We start from the raw sequence: 16,623 nt of genomic DNA on the forward strand, positions 1-16,623 counted from the left end.
ATTTAAGGTAATTATCGATATGTATGTTCCTATTCCCATTTTCTAAATTGTTTTGGGTTCGTTATTATAGGTCTTTTCCTTCTCTTGTGTTTCTTGCCTAGAGAAGATCCTTTAGCATTTGTTGTAAAGCTGGTTTGGTGGTGCTGAACTCTCTCAGCTTTTGCTTGTCTGTAAAGGTTTTAATTTCCCCATCAAATCTGAATGAGATCCTTGCTGGGTAGAGTAGTCTTGGCTGCACGTTTTTCTCCTTCATCACTTTCAGTATGTCCTGCCACTCCCTTCTGGCTTGTAGGGTTTCTGCTGAGAGATCAGCTGTTAACCTTATGGGGATTCCCTTATGTGTTATTTGTTGTTTTTCCCTTGCTGCTTTTAATATGCTTTCTTTGTATTTAATTTTTGACAGTTTGATTAGTATGTGTCTTGGCATATTTCTCCTTGGATTTATCCTGTATGGGACTCTCTGCGCTTCCTGGACTTGATTAACTATTTCCTTTCCCATATTAGGGAAGTTTTCAACTATAATCTCTTCAAATATCTTCTCAGTCCCTTTCTTTTTCTCTTCTTCTTCTGGAACCCCTATAATTCGAATGTTGGTGCGTTTAATGTTGTCCCAGAGGTCTCTGAGACTGTTCTCAGTTCTTTTCATTCTTTTTTCTTTATTCTGCTCTGCAATAGTTATTTCCACTATTTTATCTTCCAGGTCACTTATCCGTTCTTCTGCCTCAGTTATTCTGCTATTGATCCCATCTAGAGTACTTTTAATTTCATTTATTGTGTTGTTCATCGTTGCTTGTTTCATCTTTAGTTCTTCTAGGTCCTTGTTAACTGATTCTTGCATTTTGTCCATTCTATTGTCCATTCTATCTCCAAGATTTCGGATCATCCTTGCTATCATTATTCTGAATTCTTTTTCAGGTAAGCTGCCTATTTCCTCTTCATTTGTTAGGTCTGGTGCATTTTTATCTTGCTTGTTTATCTGCTGTGTGTTTTCCTGTCTTCTCATTTTGCTTATCTTACTGTGTTTGGGGTCTCCTTTTTGCAGGCTGCAGGTTCGTAGTTCCTGCTGTTTTTGATGTCTGTCCCCAGTGGCTAAGGTTGGTTCAGTGGGTTGTGTAGGTTTCCTGGTGGAGGGGACTAGTGCCTGTGTTGTGGTGGATGAGGCTGGATCTTGTCTCTCTAGTGGGCAGGTTCACGTCTGGTGGTGTGTTTGGGGTGTCTGTGGCCTTATTATTATTTTAGGCAGCCTCTCTGCTAATGGGTGGGGTTGTGTTCCTGTCTTGCTAGTTGTTTGACAGAGGTTGTCCAGCACTGTGGCTTGCTGGTTGTTGAGTGAAGCTGGGTGCTGGTGTTAAGATGGAGGTCTCTGGGAGATTTTCGCCATTTGATATTATGTGGAGCTGGGAGGTCTCTTGTTGACCAGTGTCCTGAAGTTGGCTCTCCTACCTCAGAGGCAGAGCCCTGACTCCTGGCTGGAGCACCAAGAGCTTTTCATCCACACCGCTCAGAATAAAAGGGAGAAAAAGTAGAGGGAATTAGTAGAAGTATGAGGAAAGAAAGAAGGAAAGGAGGGAAGGAAGGAAGGAAGAAAGAAAGAAAGAAGCAAAGAAGGAAAGAAAGGAGGGAGGGAGGAAGGAAGGAAGGAGGGAAAGAAGGAAAAAAGACAGAAAGAAAGAAGATACAGTAAAAATAAAATAAAGTATAATAAAATTATTGAATTAAAAAATTCTTATTTAAAAAAAAAAGGGACGGATAGAACCTTAGGACAAATGTTGGAAGCAAAGCTATACAGACAAAATCTTACACAGAAGCATACACATACACCCTCACTAAAAGAGGTAAAGGGGGAAAAATCATCAATCTTGCTGTCAGAGGCCACCTCCTCAATTTGGGATGATTCGTTGTCTAAAGGAGGGAAGGAAGGAAGGAAAGAAAGAAAGAAAGAAAGAATGAAGGTAAAGTATATTAACGTTATTAAAATTAAAATTGATTATTAAGAAAAAAAATTTTTTAAAAAAAACCATGGACGGATAGAACCCTAGGACAAATGGTGGAAGCAAGACTATACAGACAAGATCTCACACAGAAGTATACACATATACATTCACAAAAAGAGGAAAAGGGAAAAAAATCATAGATCTTGCTCCTAAAGTCCACTTCCTTAATTTGGGATGATTGGTTGTCTATTCAGGTATTCCACAGATGCAGGGTATATCAAGTTAATTGTGGAGCTTTAATCCGCTGCTTCTGAGGCTGCTGGGAGAGATTTCCCTTTCTCTTCTTTGTTCTCACAGCTTCCAGGGGCTCACCTTTGGATTTGGCCCTGCCACTGCGTGTAGGTCGCTGGAGGGCGTCTGTTTTTTGCTCAGACAGGGCAGGGTTAAAAGAGCCGCTGATTCGGGGTCTCTGGCGCACTCAGGCCGGCGCGGCGGGAGGGGCACGGCGTGCGGGGTGGGCCTGCGGCGGCAAAGGCCGGCGTGACTTTGCACCAGCCTGAGGCGCGCTGTGCGTTCTCCCGGGGAAGTTGTCCCTGGATCCTGGGAACCTGGCAGTGGCGGGCTGCACAGGCTCCGCAGAAGAGGGGTGTGGAGAGTGACCTGTGCTCGCACACAGGCCCCTCGGTGGCGGCAGCAGCAGCCTTATCGTCTCCCGCCCGTCTCTGGGGTTCGCGCGTTTAGCCGCGGCTCGCGCCCGTCTCTGGAGCTCCTTTAAGCAGCGTTCTTAAACCCCTCTCCTCACGCACCAGGAAACAAAGAGGGAAGAAAAAGTCTCTTGCCTCTTCGGCAGGTGCAGACTTTTCCCCGGACTCCCTCCCAGCTAGCCGTGGTGCACTAACCCCTTCAGGCTATGTTCAAGCCGCCAACCCCAGTCCTCTCCCTGCGCTCCGGCCTCAGCTCGCAGCCCCGCCCGCCCCGGCGGGTGAGCAGACAAGCCTCTCGGGCTGGTGAGTGCCGGTCGGCCCCGATCCTCTATGCGGGAATCTCCCCGCTTTGCCCTCCGCACCCGTTGCTGTGCACTCCTCCGCGGCTTTGAAGCTCCCCCTCCGCCCCCCGCAGTCTCCGCCCCCGAAGGGGCTTCCTAGTGTGTGGAAACTTTTCCTCCTTCACAGCTCCCTCCCACTGGTGCAGGTGCCGTCCCTATTCTTTTGTCTCTGTTTTTTCTTTTTTTTCTTTTGCCCTACCCAGGTACGTGGGGAATTTCTTGCCTTTTGGGAGGTCTGAGGTCTTCTGCCAGCGTTCAGTAGGTGTTCTGTAGGAGTTGTTCCACGTGTAGATGTATTTCTGGTGTATCTGTGGGGAGGAAGGTGATCTCCGCGTCTTACTCTTCCGCCATCTTCAAGGTCCCCCTCCCTGTGTTTAGAACTTTTAATATTTACTCTCCTAGCAACTTTTGAACAGCAGAACAGTGTTATTAACTATAATTACCATGCTGCACATTGCATCTCATGATTTACTTACATTATAACTGGAAGTTCGTACCTCTAGACCCCCTTCATCCACCCATTTCAGCCAGCGCACACCTCTGGCAACAGCCAATCTTTTCTCTTTATCCATAAGCTTTTTTTTTTTTTAATTTTAGGTTCCACATATAAGTGAGATTATATGGTATTTTTTCCTTCTCTATGTGGCTTATTTTACTTAGTGTGATGCCCAACAGGTCCATCCATGTTGTTGCAAATGGCAAGATTTCATTCTTTTTATGGCTGAAAATTTCATAATCCATATCTATAGCTATACCTGTGTCTATCACATCTTCTTTATCCATTCATCTGTCAATGGACACTTAGGTTATTTCCATATCTTGACTATTATAAATGGTGCTACAATGAACATGAGGGTGCATATATGTTTTCAAGTTAGGGTTTTGTTTCCTTTTAATAAATACCCAGACGTAGAATGGCTTGTTTACATGGTAGTTCTATTTTTAATTCTGAGAACCCTCCATGATGCCTTTCACAGTGGCTGCACCAATTTACATTTCCACCAACAATGAACAAGAGTTCCTTTTTATTCCTTCTTCACTAACAATTTTTTTAACATCTTTATTGCAGTATGATTGCTTTACAATGGTGTGTTAGTTTCTGCTTTATAACAAAGTGAATCAGCTATACATATATATATATAGCTATATATATAGCTATATATATATATATATATATCTCCTCCCTCTTGAGTCTCCCTTCTGCCCTCCCCATCCCACCTTTCTAGGTGATCTCAAAGCACCAAGCTGATCTCCGTGTGCTATGCAGCTGCTTCCCACTAGCTATCTATTTTACATTTTGTAGTATATATAAGTCCATGCCACTCTCTCACTTCATCTCAGTTTACCCTTCCCCTGCCCCATGTCCTCAAGTCCATTCTCTACATCTGTATCTTTATTCCTGACCTGACCCTAGGTTCTCCAGAACCATTTTTTTTAATTCTATATATATGTGTTAGCATATGGTATTTGTTTTTCTCTTTCTGACATACTTCACTCTGTATGACAGATGCTAGATCCATCCACCTCACTACAAATAACTCAATTTCATTTCTTTTTATGGCTAATATTCCATTGTATATATGTGCCACATCTTTTTTTATCCATTCATCTGTCAATGGACACTTAGGTTGCTTCCATGTCCTGGCAATTTTAAATAGAGCTGCAATAAACATTGTGGCATATGACTCTTTTTGAATTATGGTTTTCACAGTGTATCTGCCCAGTAGTGGGATTGCTGTGCTGTATGGTAATTTTTTTTTAGCTTTTTAAGGAACCTCCCTACTGTTCTCCATAGTGGTTGTATCAATTTACTTTTCACCAACAGTGCAGGAGGGTTCTCTTTACTCCACACTCTCTCCAGCATTTATTGTTTGTAGATTTTTTAATGATGGCCATTCTGACTGGTGTGAGGTGATACCTCATTGTAGTTTTTTGTGTTTTTTTGGTTATTTTGGTTTTTTGCGGTACACAGGCCTCTCACTGTTGTGGCCTCTCCCATTGCAGAGCAGAGGCTCTGGACACACGGGCTCAGAGGCCATGGCTCATGGGCCCAGCCGCAACGCGGCATGAGAGATCTTCCCAGACTGGGGCACAAACCCATGTCTCCTGCATCGGCAGGTGGACTCTCAACCACTGCACCACCAGGGAAACCCCCTCATTGTAGTTTTGATTTGCATTTCTATTTTATTTTTCTTTTCTTTTAAAAAAATATTTATTTATTTTTATTTTTGAATTGTATTTATTTTTTTATACAGCAGGTTCTTATTTGTTATCCATTTTATACATATTAGAGTATATATGTCAATCCCAATCTCCCAATTCATCACACAATCACACCTCCCCCTGACACTGTCCCCCCTTGGTGTCCATACTTTTGTTCTCTACATCTGTCTCTCAATTTCTGCCCTGCCAACCAGTTCATCTGGACCATTTATCTAGGTTCCACATATATGCATTAATATATGATATTTGGTTTTCTCTTTTTGATTACTTCACTCTGTACGACAGTCTCTAGATTCAGCCACATCTCTACAAATGACCCAATTTCGTTTCTTTTTATGGCTGAATAATATTCCATTGTATATATGTACCACATCTTCTTTCTCCATTCATCTGTCGATGGACACTTACTTAGGTTGCTTCCATGTCCTGGGTATTGGAAATAGTGCTGCAGTGAACATTGGGGCACATGACCCTTTTTGAATTATGGTGTTCTCAGGGTATATACCCAATAGTGGGATTGCTGGGTCATATGGTAGCTCTATTTTTAGTTTTTTATGGAACTTTCATACTGTTCTCCATAGTGGCTGTATCAATTTACATTCCCACCAACAGTGCAAGAGGGTTCCCCTTTCTCCACACCCTCTCCATCATTTATTGTTTCTAGATTTTTTGATGATGGCCATTCTGACTGGTGTGAGGTGATACCATATTGTAGTTTTGATTTGCATTTCTCTAATGATTAGTGATGTTGAGCATTCTTCCATGTGATTATTGGCAATCTGTATATCTTCTCTGGAGAAATGTCTGTTTAGGTCTTCTGCCCATTTTTGGATTGGGTTGGGTTTTTTTTTTTGATATCAAGCTGCTTGAGCTGCTTGTAAATTTTGGAGATTAATCCTTTGTCAGTTGCTTCATTTACAAATATTTTCTCCCATTCTGAGGGTTGTCTTTTCATCCTGTTTATGGTTTCTTTTGCTGTTCCAAAGATTTTAAGTTTCATTGGGTCCCATTTGTTTATTTTTGTTTTTATTTCCATTTCTCTAGGAGGTGGGTCAAGAAGGATATTGCTGTGATTTATGTCATAAAGTGGTCTGCCCATGTTTTCCTCTAAGGATTTTATAGTGCCTGGCCTTACTTTTAGGTCTTTAATCCATTTTGAGTTTATTTTTGTGTATGATGTTAGGGAGTGTTCTAATTTCGTTCTTTTACATGTAGCTGTCCAGTTTCCCCAGCACCACTTATTGAAGAGGTTATCTTTTCTCCATTGTATATTCTTGCCTACTTTATCAAAAATAAGGTGTCTGTATGTGTGTGGGTTTATCTCTGGGCTTTGTATCCTGTTCCTTTGATCTATATTTCTGTTTTTTTCCACCAACACTTTTTATGTGTTGTCATTTTAATGACAGCCATTCCAACAGGTGTGAGGTGATGTCTCATTGTGGTTTTGATTTGCATTCCTCTGATGATAAGTAATGTTGAGCATCTTCTCATGTACCTGTCGGCCTTTTGTATGTCTTCTTTGGAAAGAAATGTCTATTCAGGTCCTCTGCCCATTTTTTAATCAGATAATTTGGGTTTTTATTGTTGTTTTGTGTTTTGCTATTTATTTGTATTAGCCCCTTATAAGATATATGATTTACAAATATTTTCTCCTATTTAGTAGTTTGCTTTTTAATTTTGTTGATGATTTCCTTTGCTGTGCCGAAAAGTTTTAGTTTGGTTTAGTCCCACTTGTTTATTCTTGTTTTTATTGTTTTTGTTTTTGATGTCAAACCCCAAACCTGATTCCCAGGACTGATTTCAAGGAGTTTGTAGCCTATGTTTTCTTCTAGAATTTTTATGGCTTCAAGTCTTACATTCACGTCTTTAACCCATTTTCAGTTAATTTTCATGAATGGTGTAAGATAGTGGTCCAATTTCATTCTTTTGCATATGGCTGTCCACTTTCCCCAGCAACATTTATTGAAGAAACTGTTATTCCCCATTGTATATTCTTGGCTCCTTTGTCATAGATTAATTGACCATATGTGTGTGGGTTTGTTTCTGGGCTCTCTATTATGTTCCACTTGTCTATGTGTTTGTTTTAATGCTAATACCATAATATTTTGATTACTATAACTTTGTAAAATAATTTGAAATCAAGAAATGTGATGCCTCCAGCTTTGTTCTTCTTTCTCTAAATTACTTTGGCTATTTAGGGTCTTCTGTGGTTCCATAGAAATTTTAAGATTGCTTGTTCTACTTTTATGAAGTAGAATTTGGAATTTTGGTATGAATTGTGTTGAATCTGTGGATTGTTTTGGGTAATATGGACAATTTAGCAACATTAATTCTTCCAATCCACAGCATATTTATTGTTCCATTTATTAACATCTTGTTCAATTTCTTTTATCAATATCTTGAAGTTTTCAGTGTGCAGGTTTCTCAACTCCTTCGTTAAATTTATTCCTAGGTACTTTATTCTTTTTGGTGTAATTATAAATGGAGTTATCTAACTTTTCCTGATAGTTTTTTATAAATGTATAGAAACATAACAGATTTTTGAATATTAATTTTGTATCCTGAAACTTTACTGAATTCCTGTATCAATTCTAGTGGGATTTTTGTGGCATCTTTAGTGTTTTCTATATACAAATATTATCATGTTATCTCCAAGTACTGATAATTTTACTCCTTGATTTCCAATTTGTATACCTTTTATATCTTTTCTTGCCTAATTGCCCTCACTAGGACTTCAAATGTTATGTTGAATAAAAGTGGCAAAATTAGCATCTTTGTCGTGTTTCTAATCTTAGAGGAAAAGCTTTCAGCTTTTCACCATTGTGTATGATGTGAGCTGTGGGCTTTTCATATATGGCCTTTATTATGTTGAAGTACATCTCTCTATACCCATTTTGTTGAAAGTTTTTTTTAGCATAAATGGATATTAAATTTTGTCAGAAGTTTTCTCTGCGTCTGTTGAGATGGTCATATGCTTTTTCTTCTTCAGTTTGTTAATGTGGTGTATCACACTGATTGATTTGCAGATGTTGAACCATCCTAGCATTCCTGAGATAAATCCCACTTGATTGTCGTGTATCATACCTTTAATGTATTGGTTGAAATCAGTTTGCTAATATATTGTTGAGGATTTTTTAAAATCTATGGTCATCAGGGATATTGGCCTGTAATTTTATTTTCTGTGGTATCATTGTCTGGTTTTGTTTCAGGGTGATGCTGGCATCATAAAATGAGTTTGGCAGTGTTCCCTCCTCTATACTTTTTGGGAGATTTTGAGAAGGTTTTGTTTAATCCTTCTTTGATTGTTTGGTAGAGCTCATCAGTGAGGCAACCTGGTTGTAGACTTTCATTTTGGGGGAGGTTTTTCGTTACTGATTCCATCCCCTTACTAGTAATCAGTCTATTCAGATCTTCTGTTTCTTCATAATTCAGTCTTGGTGATTTGTAAGTCTCTAGGAGTTTATCCATTTTCCTCAGGTTGTCCAATTTTTTTTCTTATAATTTTTCATGGTAGTCCATTATGATCCTTTTTATTTCTGTGGAATCAATTGTAATGTCTCCTCTTTCATTTCTGATTTTATTTTTTGAGTACTTTTTCCCCCTTTTCTTGGTGATGTAGTTAAAGGTTTGAATATCTTTTATCTTTTCAAAGAACAAACCATGGTTTCATTGATTTTTTTCCTATTGTCTTTTTAGTTTTATTTCATTTATTTCTGCTCTGATCTTTGTTATTTCCTCCTTTCTACTAACTTTGGGTTCAATTTGTTCTCTTTTCAAGTTCTTTAAGGTACTAACTTAGGTTGTTTATTTGAGATTTTTAAAACTTCTTAAGACAGGCATTTATTATTATGGACCTGACTGTTGGAACTTTTTGATGCATCCCATAAGTTGTATTTACATTCTTATTTGTCTCACAGTATCTTGTGATTTCTCATTTGATTTCTTGTTGACCCATTGGTTGTTCAGTAACATGTTGATTAATATATTTGTGAATTTTCCAGTTTTATTATTGTAATTGATTTCTAGTTTCAAACCACTGTTGTTTGAAAAGACACTTTATATATTTCAGTATTCTTAAATACTTTAAGATCTGTTTTGTGGCCTAACACATGATCTATGCTGGAGAATGCTTCATGTGGAATTGAGAAGAATGTATATTCTGCTGCTGTTGAATGGAATGCTTTGTGTATGTCTGTTAAGTTCATCCCATCTAATGTGTCGTTTAAGGTTAATGTTTTCTTAATGGCTTTCTGTGTGAGTGATCTATTCATTGATGTAAGTTGGGCATTAAAGTCCCCTAATGTTATTGTATTGCTGTCTAGTACTCTCTTTCACTCTGTTAATATTTGCTTTATGTATTTACGTGCTCTTATGTTTGGTGCATAAATATTCCCAGATGTTATATCCTCTTGTTGGATTGACCTCTTTATCTTTATGCAGTGCCCTTCTTTGTCTTTTTATATGCTTTGTTTTAAAGTATATTTTGTCTGATATAAATATAGCTGTCCCAGCATACTTCTAATTTCCATTTGCGCTGAATATCTTTTCCATCCCTTCAATTTCAGTCTGTAAGTATCTGTACCACTGAGGTGACTCTCTTGCAGGCAGCATATGGATGGGTCTCCATTTAGCTACTCTATGTCTTTGAATTGGAGAATGTAGTCCATTTACATTTAATGCAACTATTGATAGGTATATGCTTATTACCATTTTTTTTCTGGCTGTTTTGTAATTCCTGCATTCCTTTCTTTTCCCTTGCCCTCTTCCTTTTTGGTTTGATGACTTTCTTTAGTGATATGCTCAGATCCTTTATATCTTTCATGTATCTACTATAGGTTTTGTTTTGTGGTTACTATGAGATTTACATATAACAACTATTTGTAACAGACTATTTTAAATTGATCACAACTAAGTTTAAACACATTCTAAATTTCTACATTTTACCCCCCACATGCACAGTGGACACACAGCTCTGAGGGCAGCGTCACCTCTGCTTCCATGGCTGGCCAGTGGGTGGGTCTCAGCTGCCTTTAGTTCACAACAACCCCTCTTCTTTGCTCACAGCAGCCCCCTCCCTGCTGGCTCTGCTTCTGACAGATGGTACAGCTGTAATATTGCACTGCTGCAGCCTCAGCTGCTCACAGCTACTCACACTGATGCTCTAGCCCCTCCAGACCCAGTGGGGAGTGAGTCAAGTTTTATATTTTGATGTCACATTTTACAGCTTTTTATCTTGTGTATTCCTTAACTAATTATTTTAACTACAGTTATTTTACTATTTTTGTCTCTTAACTTTCATACGAGCTTTATAAGTGATTAATTTACTACCTTTTCTATATATTAACTTTTACCAGTGAGATTTATACTTTCATATATTTTCTTGTTACTAATTTGCACCTTTTCTTTTTAGCTTAAAGAAATCCCTTTTAAAATGTCTTGGAAGGCCATTTTAGTGATAATGAATTTCTTTAGCTTTTGCTTATATGAAAAACTATATTTTTTTCATTTCTGAATGATAACTTTGTTGGGGAGAGTATTCTTGATTTGAAGTTTTTATCTTTCAGCACTTTGAATATATCATGCCACTTCCTTCTGACCTGAAGTTTCTGCTGAAAAATCTGATGATATTCTTGTGGGGGTTCTGTTATGTAATAAGATTTGTCCCTCTCTTGGTGCTTTTAAAATTCTCTCCTTGTCTTTAACTTTTGACATTTTAATTATAGTATGTCTTGGTGTGTGTTTTGGGGGTTCATCTTATTTGGAACTTTCTGGGATTCCTGGATCTGTATGTCTGTTTCATTCCCCAGGTTAGGGAAGTTTACAGCCATTATTTCTTCAAATATGTTTTCTGCCCCTTTCTCTCTCTCTCCTCCTTCTGGGACTCCTATCAAGTGAATGTTGGTCCACTTGATGTTGTCCCATTAGTCCCTTAAGCTATCTTTACTCTTTTTCATTCTTTTTTTTTCTGATGATTGGATGACTTCCACTGCCCAGTCTTCTGAACCTTTTTTCTGTTTCATCTGTCTGCTATTGAACCACTGTAGTATATTTTTCAGTTCAGTTATTGTATTCTTCAGCTGTGTGACTTCTGTTTGGTACTTTCTTATATATTTTATCTCTTTGTTGAAGTTCTCACTGTGTTCATCCATTCTTCTCCTGAGTTTGGTGAGCACTTTATGACAATTAGTTTGAACTCTTTATCAGGTAAATTACTCATCTCCTTTCTTTAAGGTTTTCTGAGATTTTATCTTGTTCTTTCATTTGGAGTATATGCCTCTGCTTCTTCATTTTGCTTGACTCTCTGTGTTGATTTATGCATTTGATGAAACAACCACCTATCCCAGACTTGAAGGATTGGCCTTGTATTGGAGATGAAATATCACTCATCCTTGCCCTAGCTCTTGTTAGTCTCTCAAGCCTTTGTGATTTTCCAAGCAACATATTTTATTTTTAGTGACTTTCAGTAGTTGAGGCTATGCCAAGACCTGTCAATGTCCCAAAGGGGAGGATCTCAGTCCGTACCTAGATTCAGGCTGGCTGGAAACCAGATCCTCAAGCTGCAGCTTTTAAACAATTCATATACATAGAGTTCTTTGGGACTGCAAGCCTAAGTTTCACTAGCCACCAGAGCCAGGCAATCAAGAGATGTACCCTGAGTATAAGTCACAAAAATTGGGGTTCCAGGCATGTGTATATGCTCCTTTCTGAAAGATACCAATGAGCTACAGTGAGGCTAAAGGTGAGTGCAAAGATGGTGTCCCCTGGCCTACATTCCCTAAGAACACCCTCATAGTCGAGGTATGTACCAAACCTGATGCCTGCTCCTAAGGCTGTAGCTCCAGGACAAGCCTCTTTCACAGAAAGGCTTTGGGGGTTTCAATCTGCTGTCTGTGCAGTTGCTGGGGTGTGGTAGCCTGACAATAACTGTCTCTTTCATTGTTACAGTCCTGTGGGACCCAGGAAACCAAGTCCCCATGGCCACCAGAGCCAGGTGATCAACTGTTATCCCTCGGGCAGAAGTCACAAAAACCAGGGCACCAGGCATAAAAACTGGGGCACCAGACATATATAAGTGCTCCCCTCTGAGACATGCTGGTCCTCTGGAGTAAGGCAGAGGGAGAGCATGAAGATAGTTCCTCCCTTCAAAGTCTCAGGAAAGGTTTACATTCAACCCTTACATGTGTGCTTAATTAGAAAAATGACTCTTGGGCTGCAGCTATGACAGTAAACTAATAGGCTTCTTTCACAATAAGACTGAGCTCCTGGAGCTTTTACCTCTTGCTGTACCCTGGGGTCGTAGCTGTTTAAGAATACTTTTGCAATTGGCTACAGTCCTGTGAGACCCACAGTTATACGCCACATAAACACCAGATCCAGGCGATGTAGAGGTGTCACCTGGCAGCAGCCACAAAAATCAGGACACCAAACTAGGGTATAAGCTCCTTTCTGGAAGATACCAGCAAGTGAGGCAGAGGGAAGCACAAAGATTATATCCACCAGCCTCCATTCTCTAAGAGCACCTCCACAGGCCCTTATAAGTGTACCAAACCAGAAGCCTGCCCCTGAGGCCATAGCTCCTGAACATGTAAATAGACCTCTTTCACAGAAAGGCTTAGAGTATAAGTTTTAGTCTGCTCTCTGTATAGTACTCTGGGGGTGGTAGCCTGCCTAGAACTGTCCTTCCAATTTTTACAGTCCCATGGAACCCAGGAACACATGTTCCCCTGGGCTTCATAGCCAGGCAATCAAGGGGTGTTCCCTGGGTGGCAGCTGCAAAAACCAGGTCACCAGATGTAAAAACAAGGGCACAAGATGCCTGTAGAAACTCTCCTCTGAGAGATACTGGTGCTCTGGAGCAGAGTAGAGGGAGAGTGTGGAGATGGTGCACACTGGCTGGAATAAGGCAGAATGGGAGTGCCAAGGTGGCACCTACCAATAAAAGAAAAAAGAAAAGAAAGGGGAAAAAGAAAGAAAAAGGAAAGAAAAAGAATTATATGGCACCTGCCAGCTTTAGCAAGGCAGAGGGAGAACATGGAAGATGGCGTCCACCAGCTGGAGCATACAGATGGCACTCATTGGAAAGGAAAATAAAAAGATGATGCCTGCTGGATTTAGTAAGGCAAAGAGAGAACAGAAAGATAACGTTCATCAGTCTCCATCCCTGGAGAGTACCCCAGCATGTTCCTGCTTCTCAGACCAATACTTTAAAATTAGCAAATGAGTCTCCTTAACATACATCTGGGCACTTTTCAAAATGCTGCTTCTGCGCTGGACCCTAAGGCAGGTGAATCTGTGCACAAGCCCTTTAAGAGCCTTTTCTCAGTTTGCCACAGCAACATGTCTCATGGGCATGAGTTTTCAAAGTTAGATGTTTTGGGGGCTCATCTCTCAGGAGCTGGGTCTTAAAAGTTGTGGTTCCCAATGTGGGATATGAACCCTATGCTCCTCGGGTTGAAGCTCTGGGTTTTGAGTTCCCTCCTGATTGAATGTTGCCCCACCAGGGGTGGGGTTTACAGCAAGATTGTTTCTCAGCCTTTCCTATCTGTTTCACTGTGTGTGTGTGTGTGTGTGTGTGTGTGTGTGTGTTTGTTTGTTTTCTCATTTTCCCAGCGTGAAGGGGTCACGTTGCTAGCCTTTAATTTTTTTCCTGGGGAAATTGTTCTATATATAACTGTAATTCAGTGTGTCTCTGTGAGATGGTGAGTTCAGGATTTTCCTACATCTCCATCTTGAATTGCAACCTTCAACTGTAATCTTTTGACCTTTTTTTTTTGAGAAAAGCCAGCATAAAGCACTTTTATTGCAATAATAAAACTTGAAATTCATATGTAGTGTGTGTGTGGGGGGGGGGTAGGCAGCAATTTCTTTCACCAAATCACTACAAAGGACAGCAAAGGGGTGAGAAGGGGGAAGGAGAAGCCAGGAAACTGTGAGATCAGCAGGGGGAGCTAAGCAACAAAAAACAGGAGATGCTGAAACTGTGATGACCAACATCATTTTCTTAAGAAAACACTCAAGGATTTGTCATGATGACTGGGCTTTCATGGGTGTTAAGTGTCTAAGAACAACACCGCCAATTTAACTTTCAATTAAAGTTCTTAAAATTTAGAAAGTGGAGCTTGGATAGCTATGAGATTACAAAAATCCTGAATATCCATTAGAAAAACCACAGGATGGAAAAAGCCAGGCCGTGAAGAAAGCTTCAGAGGTCCCTGCTGGCCTGGGGATAGACACCTGTAGAGTCCAACATCTCAGTGAAAATGATCTGCTTTCAAAAGGCAGAGGGTTTAAGGGGAGGGTGGAGGTGGGGCAGTGGAGACAAAGGTTCTCCCCCTTCCCACTTTAATTTTGGGTAGGGCTTTTAATTCAACCCAAGGACATCTCTCAACTTGGAGAATAATTCAGTCCTCAAAAGCGCCTCATATCTGCTATGGCTTTGCAGCGCAGTGGCAAGAATTTTTAATATATAATAGATAAAACTTTCATCCAAAAATAAAATAAAATACAGATTCTTGCACCACCCCCATACCAATTCCTATTCTAAAGTTAACCCATGACTTGTGTTGTTAATATTTGACTAATACTTAACTGGAAATCCATATCCAAAGGACTGAAACTCAATCTTCACCTCAAAACAAAAACAAACTAAAATGAGTAACTTGAGGTTTATGGCGTATTGTTCAGGTCAACACACATACGAAGATAAAGGGGAAGAGCAAAGCTGGTGACAGAACACATTGTCAGGGAAGATGTTTATACAATGTACTGGAACATCAGGAAAAGCTCCATATGGACTCGCTGCACACATCTGGAGGCGCCAGATCCTTCCATGGCACATCCAAGGATGGGGAGCTCAGGGAGGAGGCTATTCTTGTCATTCCGGTTTTAGAAGCTCCTTGCCAAAGAGGAGAGTGGCATTTGGTGGGAGGATGCTTGGGTGCCCAGTGGCACCATAGGCATAGTCTGGGGAGATAGCTTGGCTCTCTGACCCACGCTCATCTGGTCAACCCCTTCTTCCCAGCCTCGGATCACCTCCTGCTTGCCCAGCACACACTTAATGGGCTTGTTTCTGTCCTGGGACGAATAGAATTTCTTTCCATCTTCAAGCATCCCCTTGTAGCGCACCACGCAGGCCTGGCCGCACTTCGGGAAGGTAAGCCCATCTCTGGGGGAGATGGTCTCCACCTGCACTCCCATAGCAGCGGCGGCGGCGGACGCTGGGCGAGCTGGACTGTAATTTTTTGACCTTGACGACTGCATATTTTTCATCCACACTTACAATGTTTTCAAATTATGCCTGCCGCTCTTCCACTCTGAGTTGCAAGTTAAGCGAAACAGATACGAACACTTTGCATCACTCTTTCAGGTAGTCTTCAGGCAGGTTAGAAGAGACTAACACAGTAATTTGCAAATGAGATTTTGTCTGCTCCCTCTGCAACCAGGGACCAGGGTCTCACACTGGGAGTAGGGGCTTCCATCTTCAAGACTACAGCTGATCTGGGGGTGGGTGAGGCAAGGTGAATAAAAACACTATAAAGCTTTTCTACAATTTTTAAGTTGGCTTTTTCTTGATTCCACATTTGCTTGGTTACTATAAACATTTGACTATTTTCCAGAGTTCTGACAAAGTTAGTTCTGACTGTTTCTACTTATTTTTCAATATTTCTATAGGGGGATAGGAGTTTGGAGCTGCCTACTTCACCAATTTTACTGATACGACTCCATACATAAATAGCATAATAATTTCCAAATTACTGGCAAAAAGTGGTGGTTGAATTCCCAGTCCAGTCACCACTCTTCCACCACCAAAACTTAATAAACCTATAGATATACCTCAACAGATTCACACCCCCAGGAAAACAATTGTGTCTGGTATATTTCTGTACTTCCAACTCCTAGTATAATGCCTGTAAAAAAGCAAGTGCTCAAGAAAAGCATTTTGAATAAATGAATGGTACTATAAAATCTATTAGTAATAACAGCAATTATATAGTAACATGTTAAATGCCAGGGATGCAGAATATTGTATTATCAAGAAAAATTTATACCCATACACTGCTTTATAGTTTCCAGAGAAATTTCATATTTATTACCCCATCAGACTGTCATAACCATTCTGTGAGGTAAGAATGATAGGAATTATTACTCCATTTTATAAGTCAGATAGAAGAAATGATGTTCTATGCCATCATCTGTAAGTGGCAGTGGTAGAAATATTGTCTAGGTCTGCTGCATATAAAATCTCTGCTCCTTTTATTTTTTCCAGTTTCTTTCTTTTGATAAACACTGTGGAAGAAAATAAATCTTTTTCTAAGTTGCCCATCCTGAATGAAGCAAGCACACTTCTCTTTTGGAGGTTTTGAAAAATACCAACCACCACCAACTACAAGAAACAGCAAATAAAAGAGTTCCTACTCTAAA

The 16,623-nt window shown here is 40.0% G+C and overlaps 1 protein-coding gene and 1 pseudogene across 2 annotated transcripts in view; one reads left to right on the forward strand and one right to left on the reverse strand.

Annotated features, from left to right (window-relative positions):
- ZC3H12B (zinc finger CCCH-type containing 12B) overlaps positions 1–16,623 on the forward strand; it is a 167,199-nt gene that overhangs the window by 62,358 nt on the left and 88,218 nt on the right. The gene's annotated exons all lie outside the window — the stretch shown is intronic.
- On the reverse strand, positions 15,077–15,399 carry LOC115850190 (peptidyl-prolyl cis-trans isomerase FKBP1A pseudogene; annotated as a pseudogene).

Source organism: Globicephala melas, chromosome X (assembly GCF_963455315.2).
Source record: "Globicephala melas chromosome X, mGloMel1.2, whole genome shotgun sequence".
Lineage (NCBI taxonomy): Eukaryota > Metazoa > Chordata > Mammalia > Artiodactyla > Delphinidae > Globicephala > Globicephala melas.